The sequence below is a fragment of the Polypterus senegalus genome, chromosome 5 (genome assembly GCF_016835505.1).
Source record: "Polypterus senegalus isolate Bchr_013 chromosome 5, ASM1683550v1, whole genome shotgun sequence".
In the NCBI taxonomy this organism is placed as follows: Eukaryota; Metazoa; Chordata; class Cladistia; order Polypteriformes; family Polypteridae; genus Polypterus; species Polypterus senegalus.
Genome location: NC_053158.1, coordinates 30,718,992 through 30,743,616, shown reverse-complemented (window position 1 = coordinate 30,743,616; position 24,625 = coordinate 30,718,992). Strand labels below are relative to the sequence as shown.

The window sequence follows — 24,625 nt, the reverse complement described above, 5'->3', positions numbered from 1 at the left end:
TATCTAAAACCGTAAAAACTCCACCAGATGCTAGCATAGTATTACATTTGCCAATGACACAATTATCGTTTTTGTGTTTAACAACATGTTTACCTATATAGAACAGACTAAGCTAGTGTCAAGATAACACTAAACTTTTGAATTAAAAAAGTAAAGAAATCCTCACTGCTTTCTGGACAAAAATGTTTACTCACTTTTTAATATTTATTGCATACATAACAGATTAAACAGTTACTAGTCTGAAGTTTTATTCTCCGAGGATCTCTGGTGAGAGTGCAATACTAAGCATATCCTAAGCAAGTCAAAACACCTGTCCATCCTCAATATCTGCAGAAATGTAATACGAGTCTGTTGCAACTCTGGTTACCTTCCGTCTGCACCACCGAGAGTATTATTACTGTAGGCATCACTGCTTGGTATGGTAACACATATGCCTATAATCACAAAGACTATTTAACATGGCATCTCCAAGGCACAGAAAATAACTGGCAGGTTACAGAAACCTAAATTACCAAGGATCCAGAGGCTTCAAAATCCTAACAGGAGCCAGATAATACATATTTTGTCTTGCTTTGCCTGGAGAAGAACAAGGAAAAGTGGCTTTACAGCACTAGGCAATGAAAAAAGCTTTCCTTGACAGTTTTGTGAGAGCAGTGGTTAAGAGTCTCCATTCATACTAAAAAGATACTAACCAAGCTATTCTGTTTCACAGCATTAAGTACCATGGTCCTAACTGCTTTATCTTTACCATTGAAGTCACCTCTTTGTATGCAGTCATTCCTTAAGACGAAGGTGTCATTGTCCTCAGAAACACATTCAACAGAAGTTCAAGTCCAGGATCCTGCCACAAACACCCTCATCACACTGACAGAATTTGTTCTTACTCTCAGTAATTTCTCTTTTGATAGGAACTTTTTTCATCAGGTCAGTGGAGTTGTTATTAGAATGTGAACCAGCTATGTCAATATCTTGGTCGGCTGGGTGGAAGAATGTTTTTTTTTTTCTTCCTTCCTGCCTAAGTGTTGTATTGGACCTGTACAAAAGAGACCTTTTGCTCCAGATGCTAGCTACAGGAATTAACGATTGTACTCATTTCCATCCATCACTAAAGTACACAGTTGAAGCATCCTCCACAACTGTACTATTTTAAGATACAGTATCAGTCTATCAGCTTTCCATAACTTAAACCTTTGACTCACACAGTTACCTTCTCTACAGTTCTTTCCATCCCTGAGATACTAAACACTCTACTACTTTCAAATTTCCTTGGACTCCGTTTCCTCTGCCATGCCGAGGTTAATTTCTGTAATGAAGCACTTAGAATGAGGAGTTTCTTCACTGATAGATTAGATCCTTCTCATGTTGTGGACAGGACCCTAACTCAAACCAGGAGAATAACTCATACTATTTACTCTAAGAGGAACCCCAACAATGAAACTCGCAACCCAAGGATTCTCACATTTCAACTTAACATACTCTCTTCTCTCCTAAAGGTCTTCAAACAAAATTTTCCCATTTTGAAGTATGGTCCTTCCACAACAACCTCTTTTCCCTGACTCTCCCTTTCTATTGAACATCTAACCTACAAAAACGTCTGATCCATATTTTAGCTGTAACAGGAGCCAGTCACTTAAAAATACGTCACCAACAACACTCTTGCATCTGGTCCTAATGGTAAATTAAATATTAAACAATGGGCCCCTTGCCAGTATAAAACTTATATCTTCTGCATTTCTTGAAGTGTCCAGCCACATACACATAGTAGGTGAAGCAAACCATTTCAGAGAGCACATTCGAGCTGTTAAAACCAAAGACCTCACCAGTACATCATTGCTACTCAAGAATTGATTATTTCTTTATAGATAATTTCTTGCCTATGATTAAATCTTGCAAATATGATGCTATTGTTATTTCTGACGATGCACCGCCGATCTTGGAGCTAAAGTCATTATGCCTCACATGCTCACCTCGCAGATGGCGTCTCAACCCGCTTCTATTAGCAGACGAGAACTGTACAGAATTTATATCCAAACAAATCAGTATCTTCCTAGAGACAAATACATCCTCAGAGATTTCTGCAGGAATACTCTGGGAAACTCTTAAGAGGACAGATTATTTCATATCTTTCCCAACAGAAATAAATTATAAACCAAGAAAGTATCAGAGCTAAGAAGCAAAATTACTAGACTAGATGAAGAACATGCCAGGCTTCCAAACGAGGCTCTACATAGGAAAAGGCAGGCTCTGAATTCAGAACTAAACGTCTTGACAACTAAAGAAACTGAACAATTAATTTATAAATCCAGACATCATTACTATGAACATGGAGAGAAAGCTAATAAGCTTTTAGCTGAACAAATTCACAAGGAACAAGTCCGCAATGCAATCCCTGTAATCACCAACACGAATGGAGACAAAATAATAGACCACAGAAATATAATGCACACATTTAGAGACTACTATAAATCCTTATATTCTACTGAGTTTAAAGAAGACAACACACAATCTAATGCATTTCTGGATACATTACAGATACCACAAATAGAAACTTTTAGTGCAGAGGAACTTCGATAAACCTCTGGCGTTATCAGAATTACTAGATGCTATAAAGTCACTTCAAGGCGGGAAAGCAGCAGGCCCTGATGGCTACCCTGCAGAATTTTATAAGAAATTCTCCGCTCAGCTAGCTCCCCTCCTATTAGCAACATTTACAGAAGCCAGAGACAATCAAACTCTTCCTCAAACTTTTCGCCAAGCATTAATCACAGTTTTTCTAAACAAAATAAGGACTTATTACAATGTGCATCATACAGACCAATTTCACTTTTGAATAATGATGTTAAAATACTCTCAAAAATCATAGCTAGAAGGATGGAGAAAGTGCTCCTTCGTAATATCACAAGATCAAACTGGATTTATCAAGGGTCGACACTTATCTTCAAATCTTGACGCCTGTTTAATGTAATATACTCACCAACTAAGTCAAACACCCAGAAATATTATTATCATTGGATGCAGAAAAAGCATTTGACATGATTGAATGGAAATACCTTTTTACTACATTAGAGAAATTTGGGTTTGGCCCGAACATTTGTGCATGGATCAAACTACTGTATACCAATCCAGAAGCTTCAGTTTGTATCAACAACATTTGTTCAGACTACTTTAAACTAGAACGTGGTACCAGACAAGGATGCCCTTGTCACCGCTGCTGTTTGCAATCGCCATTGAACCACTGGCAATACACTGTCGAAATGCTGATCAGATAAAGGGGATTATCAGAGAAGGACTGGAACAGAAAATTTCTCTTATGCAGATGATATGGTACTGTATATATCAGACCCAAAAATTCTGTGCCTGCAGTCTTAACAGCACTCACAGAATTTCAAAAGATCTCTGGTCTCAGAATTAATCTGAATAAAAGTGTACTCTTTCCAGTGAATTCTCAAGCATATAATATTAGATTAGACACCCTACCTTTTATCATTGCAGAACAGTTTAAATACCTAGGGGTAAACATCACAAGTAAACATAAAGCTCTTTATCAACAAAATTTGCTGTCATCATAAAAAAAATTAAGCAAGACTTGCATAGATGGTCAACCCTTCATCTCACTCTAGCTGGAAGAATTAACACTGTTAAGATGAATATTCTTCCTAAGCTCCTTTTTATTTCAAAACATTCCAATATACATCAATAAATCATTTTTAAGCAATTAGATTCAACAATAACCTCATTTATTTGGAACTCAAAACATCCACATATCCAAAGAGCGACCCTACAAAGACAAAAGGCAGAAGGTGGCATGGCTCTACCTAACTTCCAGTTTTATTACTGGGCAGCAAACATACAAGCTATAAAAACCTGGACACAAATAGATGAACATACACAGGCTGGTCCGCAATAGAAGTAAAATCCTGCAGTACTTCTTTATATTCCCTGCTCTGTGCCCCAATAAATGCAAGTTATCGGCAATATACTAATAACCCAATTGTGCTTCACTCACTCAGAATATGGAACCAATGTAGAAAGCATTTTAAGATGGAGAATTTTTTATCAGTGGCACCTCTGCAAGAGAACCACCTCTTTCAACCTTCGCAAACATATGCAGTTTGTAATATCTGGAAAAAAATTTGGGATTAACTTGCTTAGAGATCTTTATATAGACAACGTCTTTGCATCCTATGAACAATTACATTCCAAATTTAACATTCCAGCTACACATTTCTTTCACTATCTTCAAATTAGGAACTTTGTTAAACAGAACCTGCCGATTTTCCTCATCTTGCACCCTCATCCATGCTGGAAAAAATATTGCTCAATTTCAAGGACTCAGACACCATCTCTGCAATATATAAAATTATTTTACAGTCCCTCCCTTTCAAAGATCCAAGAGGACACTGGGAAAAAGATCTCTCAATTAATATATCAGAAAAGGAGTGGAAAGTAGCAATGCAGAGAATTCACTTGAGCTCCATATGCGCAAAACATACAATTATACAACTCAAAATTATATATCAAGCACATCTGTCTCGACTAAAACTCTCCAAAATGTCTCCAGGGCAAGATCCTACCTGAGAACGCTGCAATCAAGTCCCAGCCTCACTGGGTCACATGTTTTGGGCCTGCACCAAATTAACATCATTCTGGACCAAAATTTTTAATTACCTTTCAGACAGCCTTGGTGTCACAATCCCTCCTAACCCATTAACAGCTGTGTTTGGGTTCTTCCAGATGGGTTTAAAGTGGAGAAGGACAAACAAACTGTGATTGCATTCACTGCACTTTTGGTACACAAACTTATTTTGCTAAACTAGAAGAATCCTAACTCACCTCTTTTAAGTCAGTGGCAAACCAATGGTTTATACTATTTGAAATTGGAAAAAATCAAATACTCTGTACAGATTTTTTTCAAAACATGGCAGGGTCTAATCAGTAATATTTTAGAATAAGCTCTTAAAGCACCGAGAAAGCAATTATTTCTGTATTTCTTTTTCTTCTCCATTCATCTCTATTGGCTTATCAAACTCAGCAATTTAGGTATGTTTACAAGCCATAAGTTTTACTCTGTTAGCCTTGCTCTCTCTCTCAGGGGGTGGGGGTCGATTTGCTCTCAGTCCTACTTTTTTTAAAAATTGATTATTTTGTATGGAATGATTGCAAATTAAATTAATAAAATTGAAAAAAAAAACAAAAAAAACAAAGACCTTACAAAGCCTATTGCAGAAAACACTTTACATCCCTTAATCATATCAATTGCTTCCCAAATCTTTTCCCTCTCTCTCTCCACAGTACTCTGAAACCTTTGGGGTAAGACCCATTCTTTTCATATCATCTAACACAATATCCTATCCATTCTCAAATTTGGATCACTATTTTCTCCACCACTCAATGACCGACTAACCTTTTAATCTCTTTCTTCACCTTCTCTGGTCTTTTACACCATTCATCACCCAACTTTGATTTTTGTCTTGTCAGTTACACACCATATGAAACATCTTTAGTGACTGAAAAAACAATATATAGAAGGACTCTGCTTTCAACTAATTATAAATCAATTTTATGTAAGTACATATTGAGTCATTTTTGTATATTATTTGTTCATTATCTAAATTTTAATTTGTTTTTCTTTTCTTTTAAATATTTCTTTGACAATTTGTAAGTCACCAGATCATGTATATGAAAATAAATGTTTTGTTCAACTGGGTACGTTTCAATACATCACATTACTCAAAGACTACATCTTTCATTTTATTATCATATCCATTTATTTCTCACCAAAGATGTGCATTATAAAATCAAGCAAGGTCACACAGAAATGTAGAGGGTGGAAACAGCTCAGAATATTACAGGCACACAGCTGCCTTCTGTTCAGGATATAACATGACACATGCTGACTTGGACAGTCAAAGAGTAGTATTAAAAAACTTAAGCATGCTGCACAGTTGCTCGATATTGGCTCTCATTCCAGTAGATTCAGGAACAGTTTACATCCAAGGGCTGTAAGGTTACTGAGCAGCCAACCATAACATGAAATAAATAAACACACACTATGTGCATATACTGTATTAATTGTAAACAAACACATGCAGTTATACAGTATTATTCAAAGTATTCAGACCCCTTCACTTTCAGTACACTTTATTGTGTTGTGCATTTATAGTAATTTTAAATGGATAAATTTGCCATTTTGCCCATCAATCGGCACTCAATAATCCCTAATGACAAAGTGAATGCATATTTTCAGAAAAGTTTTCAAATTAATTAAAAACCAACAACTGAAATTTCCTTTTCATATATGTATTCACACCCTTAATCCATTACTTTGCAGAAGCCCCTTTAGCAGCAATTACAGCTTTGAGTTTTCTTAGCTAGATCTACGCAAGCTTTGCACACCTGGATTTGGACAGTTCACCCTATTCTTCATAGCAGATACTTGAAGCTTTGTTAGATTAGAAGAGAAGCATCTGTAAACTGCCATCTTCAGGTCTATCCATAGATGTTCTATCAGGTTTAAGTCTGGGCTTTGGCTGGGCCACCCAAGGGCAGTAAGAGACTTGCCCTAAGCCACTCTAGTGCTGTCTTGGCTGTTTGCTTTAGATCAGCATCATGCTGAAAGATGAACCATCACCCCAGTCTGAGGTTGTGTGCATTCTGGGGCAGGTTTTCTTCCAGGGCCTTCCTGTATTTGGCTGCATTCATCCTTCCCTCAATTCTGACCAGTCTCCCTGCCCCTGCCGCTGAGAAGCGCCTCCATGCTTTAATGTAGGGATATTATTAAGTAGGAGATGACCACTGCCTGATCTTTGCCACACACGATACTTTGGGTTATGCCCAAAAAGTTCAATATTTGGCTCATCAGACCATATAATCATTTTCCTTATTTTCACAGAGTTCTTTAAATGCCATTTGTCAAACTCCAAATAGGCTATCATATGTATACTACTTGAGAGTAGCTTCTGTCTAGCAGCTCTAACACCTGATTGATGGAGTGCTGCTGAGATGATCATCATTCGGACAGATTCTCTTACCACTCCATGTTCAAAGCTGTTCATGCCTGATTACTCAATTTAACCCAACAGACAACTCTAGAGGTCCTAGTGGTTCCAAACTTCTTCCATTTAACAACCATTCATCACTCTTTTCCTTGGAAGACTCAAAGATTAACCACTTGCCTGACCTACGCCTCACCACAACTTTATCACCGAGGTCTACTGAGAGTACGTTAGACCACATGTCCTGAAATGTGGTGTGAATTGTGTGACCTCATATACAGAGGTGTGTACCTGTCCAACCTATGTCCAATCACTTTCTCACAGGTAGACTACAATCAAGTTTCAGACAAATGTCAAACATAATTTAAAAAAACAAAAAACAGGATGCAAAATTTGTATCATCACAGCAAAGGTTTGGAATGCTACATGAAATTATTGTTTGTGATTTTTAATAAATTTACAAAACTTTCTGAAAACATGTTTTCACTTGTCATTACAAAATTATTCATTGTAGACTGATGGCCAAAAATGGTTGATTTAACTTCAAATGAATAAATCTGCAATACAATGAAGTGTGTAGAAAATGAAGGAGTCGGAATACTTTCTGAATTCACAGTATATTCTATATACAGTGTCATGCATGTGCAACTTGGAGTCATTTTCCTGGCTTGAATGAAGTGATATCAATCTGGGACAAGAGGGACCACTGTCTCAAAAGGTTTCTTCTATCCACCAGTAGCATTTTGAACATGCCCAGTGAGGGCACCCAAACATAGTCATGATGCCCAGAGCAGCGCCCTTTCCAGTCAAGACAGCAGGTGGTGGCTGCTTCCTTACCAAGATTCGAGATTGAGGGAGCTCCTGTGCAAGATCTCAGGAAAGTGCAAGACACTGTGCAAGACAAATCTGGTCAGCTATCTTTCCAGTTCTGCCATATTTCACCCCTTTAGCCTTTTTTGTTTGTTTACATATAACAGTGTTATTAGGTTGGTACCCCAGCAATTTCTGCTATCTTGCTCTGGTCTGTCCACCGGTCACAACGGTAACCTATCGACGCAAGTCCTATTGAGTTACATCTGATCGTACTTACACCAAAGTTCAGGCATCTATCTTATATCTGCTCTAATGACTGATCAAACATTTGTTTGACAGTCATACAGGGCATATCTTTCTTCCTGCACTATGCACATTCTAAACAAAACCAACTGTGCTGCCACCTTTATAAGTATAACTGACTTATACTACAGTACATATGTACTTAACAGTTATGATGACATATTTCAGATATATGTATGTACTCTTCATTGTTGTGTTATTCTGTACTTTTTTCTATTTACTAAGAAAGACAAAAACTTCACTATGTAAAATTTTGATACCCGCCTCAGCATATCTGGCACCAACTCCTTACATCTAATCTTGTTTACAATCATCTCCTATGCACGCTTTGGATTTCATAACTTCTATATTTTCATGAAATCAGGTTTATCGTAGCCTCAAAACACTTCCAAGATAAGTCTATGGTTAAATCCAGGAAGAAACGACGGGTCATTGATGTGAAAACAAAGTTACAACTTATCAGATATGAAAGTGGCAAAGTAATGAATATTTTGCATGCAACACAAGCTGGTTCCACTTTACGATAACGACAAGAACCATATCCAGAAGTTTATCCCCCTAAGCACCATGGAGACCACAGCAAAGATACTAAGCGTGTTTTAAAACACTGAATAGGAATACATTTGATCTCTCCCCTACAATAATAGAGATATGCCTGTATTCACTTACGTCTCCAAGGCCGGAACATAAATCGGACACAAGTTGATGGATGCCTGTAATTGTATATATACAATATATGAGGCATTCTATGCATTGTTATATTTGTTGTCGTAAGTTAGAATGTACCTTTCATAAGTATTTGGATAAGATATTCTGATAACTTAGATGTTAATTAACCAAATAAGCTTGATGGTTAGAGTGAGATCTACTTATCTGTCAAGCTTTCTATATCTTTACAAAACCCTTGTTCCGATCTGAAATGAAGTGGGAATAACACCCTTCTAGACAACTCTTTATTCAACTGTGAAAAAGCAAGAAAGACTCTGTAATAAAAAAGGCGTCATGAATTTGACTATGTCTTTCAATGAATTCATTGTTAAATATTTGAGTTTAAAGGATAAGTTTGGTATTTTTCTGAATTTTTGAATCGTGATGCCACTCACCCGATTCTAATCCAACTGAACAGACCATTCATATGCTGTAGAGAAAACTTAAGAGGATAAGCCCCAGAAACAACCAGGAGCTGAAAATGGCTGCATTAGAGGCCCAGAAGAGCATCACCAGAGAAGATCCTCAACATTTGATGATGTCTATGAATCACAAGACTTCAAGCAGTCATTGCATGCATGAGAGAACACAACATATACCTATAATTTCTATGTCCCAAATATTATAGTGCCCTGAAATGATGGGAACCATATAGAAAGAGTGTTATTTCCACATGGTGCCACCAAAATGCATGCAAATACCTTTAAATTAAAGTCTGCAATGTGCACTTTAATCACTGAATTGTTCGATTTGTAATTTTAAACTGTGGGGCAGAGGGGTATATTTTGGAAAAATGTGACAAAAACATTATGGGTAGCACTGTATATTATGTTTGTGGAGAAATAACTGATTTAAAATCAAATTTATCCTTTAACTACTTTATCTGAATTCCACAATAAATAATAACAGGGAACAGATGACAAGAAAAACATGTCTAACCATTCATTCACTCATATTCTTAACCTACTAAGGGTTACTGGGAATAGGAACTTGTGTCTGCAGCACTGGAGGCAAGACAGAGACCAGTTCTATACAGGATACTAGTCAACTGCAGAGCACACTGACTTACACTTCACTAATCTGGACCTGCCAGTCAACTTACCGTGCACATTTTATGGATGCCAGTGGACTTTGAAACATCCAGAGAAAAACCATATGAACACCAGGAGAATTAACTGTAAACTGGAAGCATCCAAGCCAGGATTCAAACCTAGAACTCTGGAGCCACGAGTTGCTTGTCTATTTATGGTTTTTGAAAATGTATTTATCATCTTTCATGAGAATAAAAAAAAAAAAAAAATCTCATCATGTGAAAATGTGTGCGACAGTCTCAAAAGTGCAGCAAAAGCAGTTTATAAGAAAGAAAAAACAAATATTCTTGAATTACATGCACATACAATGTAAACTCTACTTATTTTTGAAAGATGTGCTACCAGTCCTGAAGGTTCCTTTTAACAGCTGGAGTTACAGAGGAATTCATATAACACATTTTTTACTGTTGCAATTAACTGTATGGCTTATCAAACAATTTTTGAAAAGAAAATGGACAAACCAGTGTGGACTTGGGAAACTGTAGCATAGGGGCCTTCCCCTTCTTAATATAAATGCCTTACAATGAACATACTGCAGTAGTTAGCATGGAATTAGTGTTATTGAGACTTAATGAGTCACTCTCCCTTCTCAGTTTCCCTTTGACAAAAGCAAGATGCATTTCTCACACAAGCAGAAAATATCAACTGCCATCTTCTCTCCATTAAACCTACATCACTTACCCCTACTACTTTTATCAATTTTTGATCATGTTTAAATATGAGCAAAGTACACTATGGACAGTTCTACTGATCTCCCCCCACCAAGTCACTGTGCACTTCTATTAGCAATGAACAATTGTTACCATGGTACCTTATACACAATAAAGTAAGCACACAAACCTGAAACTTCATAAGGACCTGCCTTACTAGCTCCTATGACAGCAGCAGAACACTCTACATGATCCACTGACATACTGAAAAGATTTGGGAACCCAGCATAAGAACACCAAACAGAATGTGCTTAAACAGTTCCCATTTCTAACTTGTGCGCTGGAAAGTGTAAGTGTAACAGTTTAGCCAAAGTATAATTTTTCACATCTGTCCCCTAAATTCACGTGGAAGCTTAGAATTCCAAAAGCTAAACTTAAAAGAAGTGGTGAGGCGGCCTTAAATATGGAATAGCCTGCCAATAGGAATTCGCCAGGTTAATACAGTGGAGCACTTTAAAAAAACTGCTGAAAACACATTACTTTAACATGGCTTTCTCCTAACTTCACTTTAATTTAATACTGATATTATGATGAATTAAACATACAGAGTAACTATTCATAGTGGCTCTGAAACAGGTACCAACCCCTACTCTCTCTTCTGTTTGTTTTTCCGGCCTGCGCCACCACCACCTACTCAAAGCATCATGATGCTCCAACATTGACGGACTGAAAGCCAGAAGTCTACATGACCATTATCATCAAGTCCTTCCATGAGAACCCTGAATACAAAGGAGGACTGTTTCATTTATGTTAGGTAGATTGCCCAGAGGGGACTGGGCGGTCTCTTGGTCTGGAATCCCTACAGATTTTATTTTTTTTCTCCAGCCGTCTGGAGTTTTTTTTGTTTTTTCTGTCCACCCTGGCCATCGGACCTTACTTATTCTATGTTAATTAATGTTGACTTATTTTTATTTTTTATTGTGTCTTCTATTTTTCTATTCTTCATTTTGTAAAGCACTTTGAGCTACATTTTTTTTGTATAAAAATGTGCTATATAAATAAATGTGGTTGTTGAAGCTGTATACTATACAGTATGTCCAGTGGCTTGACATCAGAATTGTGGTTCTTAACAGAGTGCTGCCCTCTCATGGTTCCCACAGCAAAATCAATATATCATCAACAGTGGAATACTGTAAGTGGCACAGATGCAACAAATCAAAAACTGACAAAACACGGTTTGTGGTCACATAGGTAGAAAATTATTGTGTGTGTGTGTGTGTGTGTGTACACCTGAAGGCTGGCAATTGATATTTTACATCACTAATAGGCAGGCTGCTTTACAATCAGTTCAAATTGGACAAATTTATACATGATGTACCATGCATTTAAAATTACATTTGAGTGATTACTTATAACTACAGTACATTGTTAGTCCAAAAACTGAAGAATAAGTTCACTCACTCTGTGACTGGAGCCACCTGCCGCAAAGGTTCTGATTAGTGAAGAGCCAATTAAAACAGTAAAGGTTAAAAGCAAGGCCGCAATTAGAAATCAAACTTTCTTTAATAAAAGCAACAATCAACTGCTTTTGGGAAAAAAAATCCACACACTTTCTTAAAAGATGTATTTATTTATTACCAAATTAAGAAGCAATGTGTTCATCTTATTTTGGGACTGATTTAAACATGTAGATATGGAGAATTCCCCTAAGGGAGAAATTAGTGAAAAGTTTAGAGAAAGCAATAATTTGGAGGCAAGAAGGTGCACAGTGAACAGAAACAGAAGGGACCAGATGGAAAGGAAGTGAAGGGGTGAGATCATGATGGAGACCAAAAACTCAGTGGATGGAGATGGTGACGAAAGTCATAAATGGGTTACCCAAGACTGCAGGAGTTGAGAAAGGGAAGGTGGAAATGCAATAACTCACTCTGGATAACTGGATAAGTTCAGGTATTTTTTTGAGACAATTTTTGTTTCTCTAATGATTTAATAAATAATGCACACATTTAATGCTTTTTCACCAGGTAATCTTCACCTTTACTTAAAAAAATTATATGCATGACTGTGTGTATTATCTACAGCCTACCTTACTCTTACTGGAATCAATCCTTAAATACTTAACCTCTTAACGCGCACGTACCGGTCCCGGGACATAACCGCGTTTTAAAAACGTTACAGTAATGTGTGCATGCCCATCTGCCATGCATCTCGGACCTTACTCTTATTCTATGTTAATTAATGTTGACTTATGTTTATCTTTTATTGTGTCTTCTATTTTTCTATTCATTTTGTAAAGCACTTTGAGCTACATTTTTTTGTATAAATATGTGCTATATAAATAAATGTTGATTGATTGATTGATTGATCAAATGAAACTTCAAAGTCTCGTCTTACCGATGATATAAACCATTTTGACACACAACAACCACAGCACTGACACTAAAGCCTTTTTTACAGAGAAGTACTGTACATACTTTTAAGAGTTGACTTTCCCTACCTTTGAAGACCCCCTGCAAGTCAAACATCAATATTTCCGAGCAGTATTGATCCCATTGTGTCCGTAAGGCTCCAGCGAATATAATCCAGTAAAACGATTTAGGTCCAAAACACACGATATATTCTCAAAGGGACAAAAACTCCAGAAAACGTTTCATAACTTGAGACCACCTACGTAATTTTTTTTCATTTATATTGCTCATATCAGACGTAATTTGTTTCTGTCGGCGATAACCATGCTACCGCATGAAACACGGAAGTGTTAGCTTCTGATCGACACCTAAGTTGGCCAATTACGACGGGTCTGGGGTTGACTGGCACCTCGTATAGCCAACGAGTGTCACAGACAGCTTGAAGGATGACGTATAGCTCCAAACCCTGGTAGAATCTACCAGTTTGATTGGACACTGTGACTGACACTCAAAACTTACAGCCAATGAGCAGCCGAGCATTTTGATATGTAACTTGCCATACTGACTTGTAAACAAAACGATCTGAGCTGCGTGAAGGTGGCATTTGTGCCAGTCTGCAGAGTTGGTGCGTGGTTGTTTATTGTGATTTCGCCAAGTTTTTTCGCATTTTAAATATGAATAAAAGTAGAAGTTTAAACGTAAATAAATGCTCGATTAAATAATAGATGCATGTGCAGCGTAAAGTATTCAACCGGCCCAGGAGACGTCTAATGGCAGAGAGCGACATGTGCCACGCCCTTGTGCTTTCTGCTTGCTAGTGATTGCTGCCATCAAGTGGCACATGGAAAAACGCTGAGCTGTGTTGTAACAGTTTGTAAAAGAAATATATATAGTTTGTGTGCATTTTATAAAAAAAAAAAAAAAGTAAAAAATAAAAAATAAATATATTTTTGGCCCATAAGACTTGTATTGACTATTTTTACATAGAAATGTGTATTTTTTATTGTTTTTATTATTTTTATAACTAATAGAGTGACACTGTATGTAGATATAGATTCCTTTAGGTGTAAGCTTTCAGTAGAGCCCTCATTGATATCTGTGGGTTGAAGCATTCAAAAGTTATTACACTTTTTCCATATGTTCCAAAATGTGGATAATGGTCCCTCTAAAAAGCCCCTGGGCATGCCCACATAAAAACTGGTGTAAAAATGTCATTTTTACAGGTATTCTTTTCAAATTTGAAATGTGAGTAGTCAACAAGTTATTCTGTTGGTACATAGTGTGTTTCTGTCCCCACCTACCTACTGCAGCTTTATTTTCATACAAAAACTTAGGCAAGAACAAAAAAAATCATTTTTTTTTGTGAGTTCTAATGTGCATAACTTTTGATCAGTCACACCTACAGTGATTCTGACTACTAAGGGTGAAACTAGAGAATGTTACCTTTACAAAGAGACCAAACATGTGTTTATACTCCAGATAGTTCAATAACAGCAATGATTCTAATTTGGAGAGGTTGAATCACAAGCGATTTAGCACAAATGACCCCGCTTGATAATTAACGTACAAAAATATTTATGTTGTGAAAGAGTACTGCAGGTAACTTTTAAAATTACAATTCAGTTGACACTGCTATTAAAATGGTCATATTCCAGATATTGGTAACAATTGAATCTGCAAATCATTTAACTGTAATTTTTTTTTTTAATAACATTTTGATTATACTCAACATTCTGGATTACAAAAAACAGACTTAAGCAAACAGTGCTGCCTAAAATATACATCAATGAAAACAAAAAAAAAAGAGATATCTAAAGATAAACGACACTTGAAAACGGTAAACATACATGCAACTCATCAGGAAATAAAAATTTAAGTGCATCACAAAGTTCAAGCAACAACGAATAAACCAACTACATTATATGTTGTAGTGTGCAGCCAGGGACCTTGCCCAGCCGGGACACCTCCACGCTGGGAGGACTGTGGAGCAAGCATGACCAGAGCATTACCTCCACCAGGAGGCTAGATTGCAACCCCCCGGGTTTCAGCAGTGCCTCGGACTCCTGCAGGGCTTCATGGGAGTTAGAGTGTGGTGCAGCCCTTTTGGGATCCACAGGTACCACCAGGGGGTGCAGCAGCAGGAGCTGCTGAGCCCTTTTGGGCAGTTCTTCCGCTACACCCGGAAGTGCTGCCAGAAAGAAGTAATCGACCACCTGGAGCACTTCTGGGTGCATTATAAAAGGAGCCAGCAGCCACTACTGCGGGAGCCAGAGGTGGGAGGAGGAGTGACGAAGCTTGACCCGAGGAGTGAAGGAGGAGAAGGAAAAGAGTAAAGGAAGGGATTCATTGCTTGTGCTTTGGACTGTGTTATACTTGTGGGGAATGGGGAAGGCGTTTCCCACAAGGGATAAAGAAAAATAAACCTGGTGTGCCTTGAACTTGTGTCCTGCGCTTGTCTGTGTTGGGTTCAGCTGGCGGTGCCAGCCTGGTGGGCCACAATGTATACAGCTGCTCTGCAAGGCGATTTTCTTTTTTTCTTTCTCAACATTTTGACAGTTGCTTGTACAATGCAAAAATCGCACTAAGAAATTAAAGGTTACTAATGGAAACTGACATCAAGGCTTAATACATCTACAATAATGTATTCTGCTTAACATACATTAGAATATACATCAGAAAGTCTGGCTTCAAAGGAACAAAGAATCTCAGACCTGCTTAATCCAACTCAAGGTATCTGAGGCCTGCATCTTATCTTGACAGGATTGGGTACAACCCAGGAAACGATACTGGAATGAGCAGCAGTCCACTGCAATGCCGACCCGTACAAACAGTTCATTCAAAAATTTACATTTTTTTATCTTTACAAATATCTATGACTGTAACAAATGTGTTATCTGTTAGCCTTTATTTTTTGACCTGAAAACCTTTATAAATGATCAACGTCAATAGTTCAAAGTGGAATATTGTTCATATAAGTTATATATTTCACCACAGAATACTCCGTGCTTCTCAGTAGTTTGGCAATAAAAAATAGCATAAGCAGATTTGTGTGCATGTCAGGTGTATGACAACAGTTTTATTAAAAGAAATTTCAGGCCTACTCTGTTTTAAACCAGGAAAATAGATGAGAGTGTTTGTTATTTCTCTGTAAAACACTCATCAGAGAAGAGGATTGTTAGCCAAGTAAAGTCATATTGATGTAAATAATCATTGGAAAGAAAATACAATTATAATGTTGCTATCTTTCAAATAATTAAAAAATTATTAGATTAGACATGTTGCTTAATTTTGATAATGGAGGGCATAGAAACATCAATAAAAAACCTAGGCTGATGATAAAGATGCTAAGGAAAAACATTTTGGAATAATGTAAAGCTATAGTGTGCCAATCTAATCAGCAGTAAACAAAATCAAAACACAATGTAGAAGTTTAGTAGTCAATGAAAGATTCACTGTTTTGTTATTTAGTACACTAAGAAATAAAGCACTTTAACACCAATGTGCAATCAAATGAGCCTAAAATGTCTAACAGGGCATCTATCTACTATATAGAGTGCTCTCCATGATGTTTGGGACAAAGACACAGGTTTCTTTGATTTACTCTTCTGCTCCACAGTTTAAAATCACAAATCAAACTATTCAGACGTGATTAAACTTCACATTGCAGACTTTTCATATACAGGTATTTTCACACATTTTGGTCACACCATGTAGAAACGAGAACACTTTTTCTACATGGTCCCGGACCCCCATTTCAGAGCACTAAAATGTTTGGGACACAGCAATGGGTGGGTATATTAAAGCAGTTATATTTGGTACTTTAGTTGCATATCCCTTGTATGCAATAACTGCTTTAAATTACAGGCATCAACAGATGCCGAGGATCTTCTCTGGTGATGCTCTTCCAAGCCTCTAATGGCAGACATCTTCAGCTCCTTTTTTCTTTGAGGGCTTGTCCCCTAAAGTTTTCTCTTCAGCATATGGAAGACCTGCTCAATTGAATTGAAATCAGGTGACTAGCTTGGCCATTCAAGAATTTTTCCATTTTTTAGCTCTGAAAAACTTCTGTGTTGTCTTAGCAAAATGTTTGAAGTCATTATCTTGTAGTAGTATTAGTATGAAGCCAATGAGTTTGGAGACATTTACTGGAACTTGAGCAGATGTTTCTGTACTCCTAAGAATTCACTGTGCGACTGCCGTCAGCAGTTCTATCATCAGTGAAGGTATGTGTGCCAGTACCTGTGGCAGCCATAAATGGTCAGGCTATAACACCCCCACCACCACGTTTAACAGAGGAGGGGGTCTGCTTTGAATCTTGAGCAGTTCCTTTTTGTCGCACACTTTGCTCTTGCCATCACTTTGATACAGGATCATCTTTGCTTTGTCAGAAAAAAAAAACAGAAAAAAAGGTAAAAAAGATAAAGTCATAAGACCCATCTCCAAAATGCTGCAGGCCGGCCATCCTATTTTTGTGGCGAACTAGTGGACTGCAACTTGCAGTGTGGCCTTTGCATTTCTATTCATGAAGTACTCTGCCGATACTTGTCTCTGACATATACAGTACATCTGCACTCTAAAGACTGTTTTTGATCTATCGGACAGGCGTTTGGGGCTTTTTCTTTACCATAGAGAGGATTCTTCTGTCATCAGCAGTGGCGGTCTTCCTTGGCCTACCAGCCCCTTTGTGATTACTAGGCTCACTATTGTGTTCTTTCTTCTTAATGATACTCCAGGCAATTGATTTAGGTAATCCTAACATTTTACTGATGTCTCTAATGATTTTATTCTTGTTTTTCAGCCTCATAATGACTTCTTTGACTTTCAATAGCACTGCATTTCTCCTCATGTTGGACAATGGCAACAACAGACTCCAAAGGCAGTCTGCAAGCAGAAGTAAGCTGAGGTATCTTATGCCTCCACTAATGAAGCAATGAAACACACCCGAGTAATCACTAACTCCTGTGACAGTCCATAATATTATGGTGCCTTGAAATGGGGGTACCATGTACAAAAGGTGTTGTCATTTCTACATGATGAAACCAAAATGTATGCAAATCCCATTAAATGAAAGTTTGAAATCTGTACTTTAATCACATCTGAATTGTTTGATTTGTAATTTTAAACTGTGAATCTGATAGGTAATTCAAGGAAAAATGTGTCTTTGTCCCAAACATCACAGAGGGCATTATATATTAAGGGACAAAGAGAGAATGAGAGACAAAATATATTTTCTGCAGATCATAAAATGTAAGGCTTTAATAAAAAATGCAGGTATACATGCATATGTTAGTATAAACTCACTGAGCAAATTATTAACAACACGCTTGCTTATCCATGCTATTATCTACTCAGCTAATCATGTGGCTGGAGCATAAAATGGTGCAGATATGGGTCAGGAGCTTCAGTTAATGTTCACGTGAAACACCAGAATTAAGAAAAATGTGATCTCAATGATTTCTCCCATAGCACAATTGTGGGTGCTGGTTTGAGTATTGCTGTAACTGCTCACCTCCTGAGGTTTTCAGGCACAACAGTCTCTAGAGTTTACTCAGAACAGGTGCAAAATACAAAAAAACAGTGTGTACAATGTTGATGGCAGAGGTTGAGGAGAATGGCTTGAGCTATCCAAATATCTACAATAATTCAGAAAACACTCTGTACAACTGTGGTGAGCAGAACAGCATTTCAAAATGCACAACATGCTGAACCTTGTGGTGGATGGACTACAACAGCAGAAGACCAATGCCAGGTGCATGTCTGTCAGTCAAGATCACAATGCCGAGGCTGCAGTGAGACCAGGCTCACCAAAACTGGAAACACACAGCCTGGTCTGACAAATCTTGAATTCTGCTGGGGCATGCAGATGGCAGCATCAGAATTTGGTGCAAACAGCATTAATCCATTCACCTAACCTGCCTTGTGTCGACAGTTCAAGCTGGTGGTGGTGTGATGGGGTTGAGAATGTTTTCTTGACCCCAGTTAATACTACTCACTTGAATGCCATGTCCTATCTAAGTACTGTTGCTGACCATATACATCCCTTCATGGCAACAATTTTCCCATCTTCTAATGGTTACCTCCAACACGACCATGTACCATACAATGCACAAAGCAAAAAAAAACTCCAAGGAAACGCTTCAGAAACATGGCACCAAGTTCTGTTTTCTTCAGTGGCCTTCCCAGTCACAGGAACAGAATCCAACAGAACTCCTTTTGGATGTGACAGAACGGAGATTCAAAGAGTTAATGTGCAGCTGACAAACCTGCAGGAACTGTGTGATGAAATCATGTCAACTTGGACCAGAATTTCAAAGGAAAATTTCCAACATATTGAGGAATCCATGCCACAAAGAGCAAAAGGATGCCCTACCCAGTATTAGTAGAGTATTACAAGTAATTATTTTATATTAATGAGAGGTAAGAGAGATAAAATCTCTTTTCTGCTGTTAATACACTGTAAGGCATTAACAAAGAAATCAAGTATACAGGTAGGTTAGTAAATATAATAACCTAGTATATGTTAATCTATACAACAATCAACATAGGGGCATGAACACAACAGCAGCCTATTATTGCAGTAATGAATACAAGGTTGATAACAACCTAAGACAGTATGCTACTTGACCACAGGTAAAAACACTCACATACAGAGCCATTTTTTAAGAGTAGCAGTATGAACATGAGCTTGACCCTTAAGCATTGGTACAAGGCCAGGATCAGCACCCCAAAGAGGATCCGACTGCAGGTCAGAATATACTAGAATATTCCTAATGTCATCACCTTTTGATGTGGTTTACATCATTACACTATTTGATTTAAAAATTTGCTTTGTGGGAAGCCTGTGGTTTTATAAGGGCTCGATACTTCCAAACCCCACCCCCATGTCTGCAAAGTGCTGACTGACTTCTCAGGGTAAAAAAAATAAAAATAAATAAATAAATATGTGAGGTTGTCCTTTACGGGTGAATTGTAGCATACATACAAAAACTCAGTTTCTTTAGAAGCTACTTAAAGAACACTAAAATATTACAAAAACACGTCATTCAGCCCAACAAAGCTCACCAATCCAATCCAACTAATTCCTCTAAGACAACATTAAGTGGAGTTTTGAATGTCCCTGGAGTCCTATGGTCTACAGCACTACTTGGTAATATATTCCATGTGTCAACCGTTCAATGTATGAAGAAATATTTCCCAATGTTTGTGCAACACTCATCTTTAACAAGTTTCCAACTGTGCCACGGTGTTCATGCTTAACTCATTTTAAAGTAACAGCCTGCATCCACTGTACTAATTCCTTTCATAATTTTAAAGACTTCAATCAGATCACCTCTTCATCGGTGTTTGTTTAAGCTGAAAATTTTCAACTCCTTCAGACTCCTCATAACTCATACAACTGTAGTCCCAGAATCAGCTTAGTCGCTCTTCTCTTGAAAAACTGCACACAGTACTCCAGAGGAGGCCTCACCACCATCTTATAAAGCTTAAGTATAACCTCCTTTGACTTGTACTCTACACATGGTGCTATATAAAACTTTGGATTCTGTTTGCGATCAATAATCACTCCAGATGAGGGTAATAGCGACAAGTCCACAATGACTCCTAGGTCCTCCACATCAGACATACTTCAAGTTTTATACTTACAATTGTATATTCAAATCTAACATTTTTACCTCCTACATGCAAATAGTTTACATTTGCTTACATTCAGCTTCATCTGTCACAAAACTGCAAAAGCTTGTATGCTATCCATGTCTCGCTGTAACAATTCCAAGAATTCTATATTATCTGTCAATCCGCCTAACCTGGTATCATCTGCAAGGGTTGACCTTTCAAATGGTCTATTCTTCTATGTCACGAGCAGGTGCTAGGAGTTATTTGTAAGGTATCTTGGATAAATATGTTAGTAAAACAAATGCATTAATTTACAGACCGTAAACCCACTTATTAAACGGGCTAAACGATTGTTTCAGTTAAATTTGACACACAGGTCTACACCGAGAAAGGGTATACGTTTGCAGGGGAAACTACAAACTGCCGCGTGCAGGATTGGGTGAAGATAACGAGGTCATAAACTAATTTACCACTAACTTGCTTTAAATTACCATACATATAGGCGAAAGATCGCTACGACCCATTCTTGACAGATCGGATGTCGACGACAGGACAGCGGGATCCTCCAACTGCACACCGCAGGTTTGTCAGGCTAGAGGCAAAGAGGTCACAGCGGATGACAAGTCTGTGATGAGAGGCGGAGGAGGAGCATAAACGCCGGTAACGTTCCAGCGTGAGCGATGACAGTTTGCCTCACACCCTTCCAGAATTCGCAGACAGCGAGCGCTGTAGACAGCTGGTACGCGACGCTCTGTGACAGGCCCGGGGTTTGGGCACAGCCGGCCGCACGGCCCCAAAACCCGGTCTAGGAGGCTGTGCCAGCTAGTAGCTACACACCGCGTGTTTAAAGGTGCAAGGCGCAGGCATCATGGCTGTAAACTATAGAGCACCGCCCCCTCCTCCCACCCGCCAGGAGCTCCGCATCCCGACCCTGGCTGCATCCGTCCCCCCAGCTTCACACCCGGTCCCCCTTTCCTCCCTCCTGCCGGCCGTCAGCTACGCCCAAACGATACCAGCACGACGCCCGGCTTTTCCGCAACAATTCCCAAAACTCCGGCGGTTCCCCTAGTTCGCATTCCCACGGCATTTTACCTGTTTTCCAGGGACAGACCCCAGTAATACCTCCAACATTGGCAAACACTAAAGAGAACTGACACACGGCACGGACCACTACCACGACAGGAGGAATCGGCGGAAGAAACGAACAACGGAAGCGACTCGCCATTAATCGCCCTTTTTAGATTTGCCTAATTGTTTAAATGCCATCGACTATGCCAGTGAGAAAACAACGACAGTTGACAGACATCGTAAAATACAGCGACCCCCACGATTCATTTCAAAATGGTACAGTCCAAATCGCTCCTGCTTCCTGATAGCGAAAGTGCAAGGACGGCGAGCTCGGCGCAGCTGCAGGCTCCCGGCTCGACGCTGCGTGACGTGGGAGTCCGTGTTGGCGGCTTGGAGCGCTCGTTCAACTTTTAGGATTTTTTTTTATTTTAGGAAACGATTTATCTAAAATAATATGGTATTTTTTGATCCGATGTATGTTACTAGAAATTTTATTTGCGTTTTCCTTTATTAACCTAATATTCATTTTGCAGACAGTTCAATGTAAGACTGGCCTGAGTCACGTGAACTGTGCGATCTCGATCGAATGAAAAGGAAGCTCGTTGTATGCCAGTGCCAGTATTACCAGACCTGGAGGAAATTCAGTTGCATGCTCAGCGCCTCTGTCCCGTACCACCTTCATCCGCGTTAAATTTCAGCATTCATATTGAGGTATTTAGTTTAATTATCCACTCTTTTCATTCCCGAGACCATCTTGCTGTTGTTGATGAGGCCACCTCATGAAGGTGATCGGCAGAAGTGGATACAGCACCAAGACTATACATTGTTCTAACTTTGTTTCTACTCACTTCTCCGATTCCAAAAGCAATCACATGTTGTCCAAATCAAAAAATGATGGATCTTAAGTTCATAATATCATAGTGTTTTTTTGTTTTGTGAACAGAGGTTTGCTGCTTTTTTATTGCATGTTTTCATGAAGTAGTAATCTGTCCAGTTTAAGATCACGCTAGGCGGAGCCAGCTGTAGTATTTTTGTTGCCTTAGGCGAAGCTGAAAGTGACACACCGCCAGCCCTTCTGCTTTAAGTGGTATCATCACTGCTAGACCGGTGCATAGATGTGACGGAGGAAATATGGAGAGTTTGGATGCAAAACAGTGAATTTACAACTTGAGAATGACGCTAAGGGGGATAATTACTTAGTGTCCGTTTACAAGATCTCAGAAAAATATCCGCTTTAGGGGGTGACACTTTAGAAAACATATAGGAATTGGGCAATATTAGCAGACTATTTAAAATATTAACACCTTTTTCTATAAAGAAAAAATGTTTTACATTATTCATTTACCACTTTAAACTGTTGTGCTATGCAGCTCAACTAAACTGGTAGCTTACAATGGTTGTGACAATCTAGTTATAATTTTATCAAGGCAGCTCCATAACCTTATAAATTTCATTTAAATTAATGAAAAAATGGACAAATATCACAAAATTCAATGAAATTGAAGTAGGACGATTATTGTTAAACAATTACCCATGATTCCTGTTTACAGCATCTAATACTTGCAAATTAAGCAACATAATTATCCATCCAAAGCATGACTTTGATTAGATCTACTTTATTTATCCCCAAGGGGCAATTAAAACTTTAATTATGATGTACAGTTGATTAGTTTAGTGAATAGTCATATTTACAAAAAAATATATTAACAAAATATAGTATTAACAAAATTAATTAAATCATATAATTTTAACAATTAGCGTAATAAACAAATACAACTCGGAGGTACTGGAGTTTTCTACATTGTACTTGGACTCTTTGTTTTGTAACAAATGCTGCCCTGTCTTAAACTCCGTTATCTGGGTTACAGAGCACACCTCCAAAACAATAAAAGAAAGCTTACCCTACCGATCAATTTATCCCCGGCCACTTACGTTCGGTCTTTCTCTATACCGCAAACATTCCTGCTTATTGTCTCCTGACTCTGTACTCAAAAATTCCTTACGGCACATCTTCCTTTTCCTCCTAACTTCTCCTGTCACTCATCTCCTAAGAGTCATGTCTGCCCTTTACAGAACAGAAGCCCTTCAGCCAGTCCCATCACTTAAAGCATTTATTCCACCCTTTCTTCTCCCGCACAGCGCATCTCAATCTGCCTGCACGTCACAGTATATTAATATAACTCAATTTAAAAAGAAGATTACAATACAAAAGAACATTAATACAGAATAATATGACCGTCGGTGGTTTCCATTTTTGACACTTTTTCAATTTTGTCAGCATCACGCTTTATATCGTTCACTGTTGTTCTTCCTACTCTGTAAATACTTAAAGCATTTGCACAGTTTTGTAAATGTTTCATAATTTTATTTTTTGTGACAACTCCAACACCACACACCTATGGTCATAATATAACAACAAACATAATTATAACAAAAGAGAAAAGCTACGAAATGCTATTAAAACTGAAGGTACATAACTGACACTTTTATTTTTTGGCCCTGACAGTTAACTGAGACTGGCGGATAATTGAAATTTTACTGTATTTGCAAAGTTTTAACGCAAGTCCATTTGGGAGACAATTATAGTTTTAATTAAATCAGCTTTTACCAATACATTCAAGGTCTCCAGTACTGTTGCCATTTTGATTTTTTAATTTTATCTGTGTCCTCTATGCAATGCCCATTGAAAAAAATAAAAAATGAAACTGAAGCTGCACCTAAAGAAAATAAACAAGAATGTTGTGCATAAAACCACTGAGAATCTGAGTGAGGTGCATCATGGGATTAGGAAGACCATGTATGGGACATTAGAAATTAAGACCAAGTATTCCCAAATAGTATAAAATAATATAATCGGTGAGTTGTATTAAGTCCAAGTGCTCGTAAGTCAATATTGTTTAAAAAAAAAAAAATTGTCCCCAAATTTTGCCACCCTAGATGACCACCTAGTTGGCCTAAATGGTTGAGCCAGCCCT

The 24,625-nt window shown here is 38.1% G+C and overlaps 1 protein-coding gene across 6 annotated transcripts in view; it reads right to left on the bottom strand.

Moving 5' to 3' along the window:
* The window catches only part of stau2 (staufen double-stranded RNA binding protein 2), a 356,944-nt gene extending 335,194 nt beyond the window's left edge, over positions 1-21,750 (bottom strand). For 5 of the 6 annotated variants that reach the window (XM_039754429.1, XM_039754431.1, XM_039754434.1 and 2 more), the window contains exon 1: positions 21,675-21,750. The gene's annotated coding sequence lies outside the window, so the exon portion shown is untranslated. The remainder of the gene's footprint in view (positions 1-21,674) is intronic. The other variant, XM_039754430.1, reaches the window with a different exon arrangement.
* Positions 21,751-24,625: the final 2,875 nt, after the last annotated feature.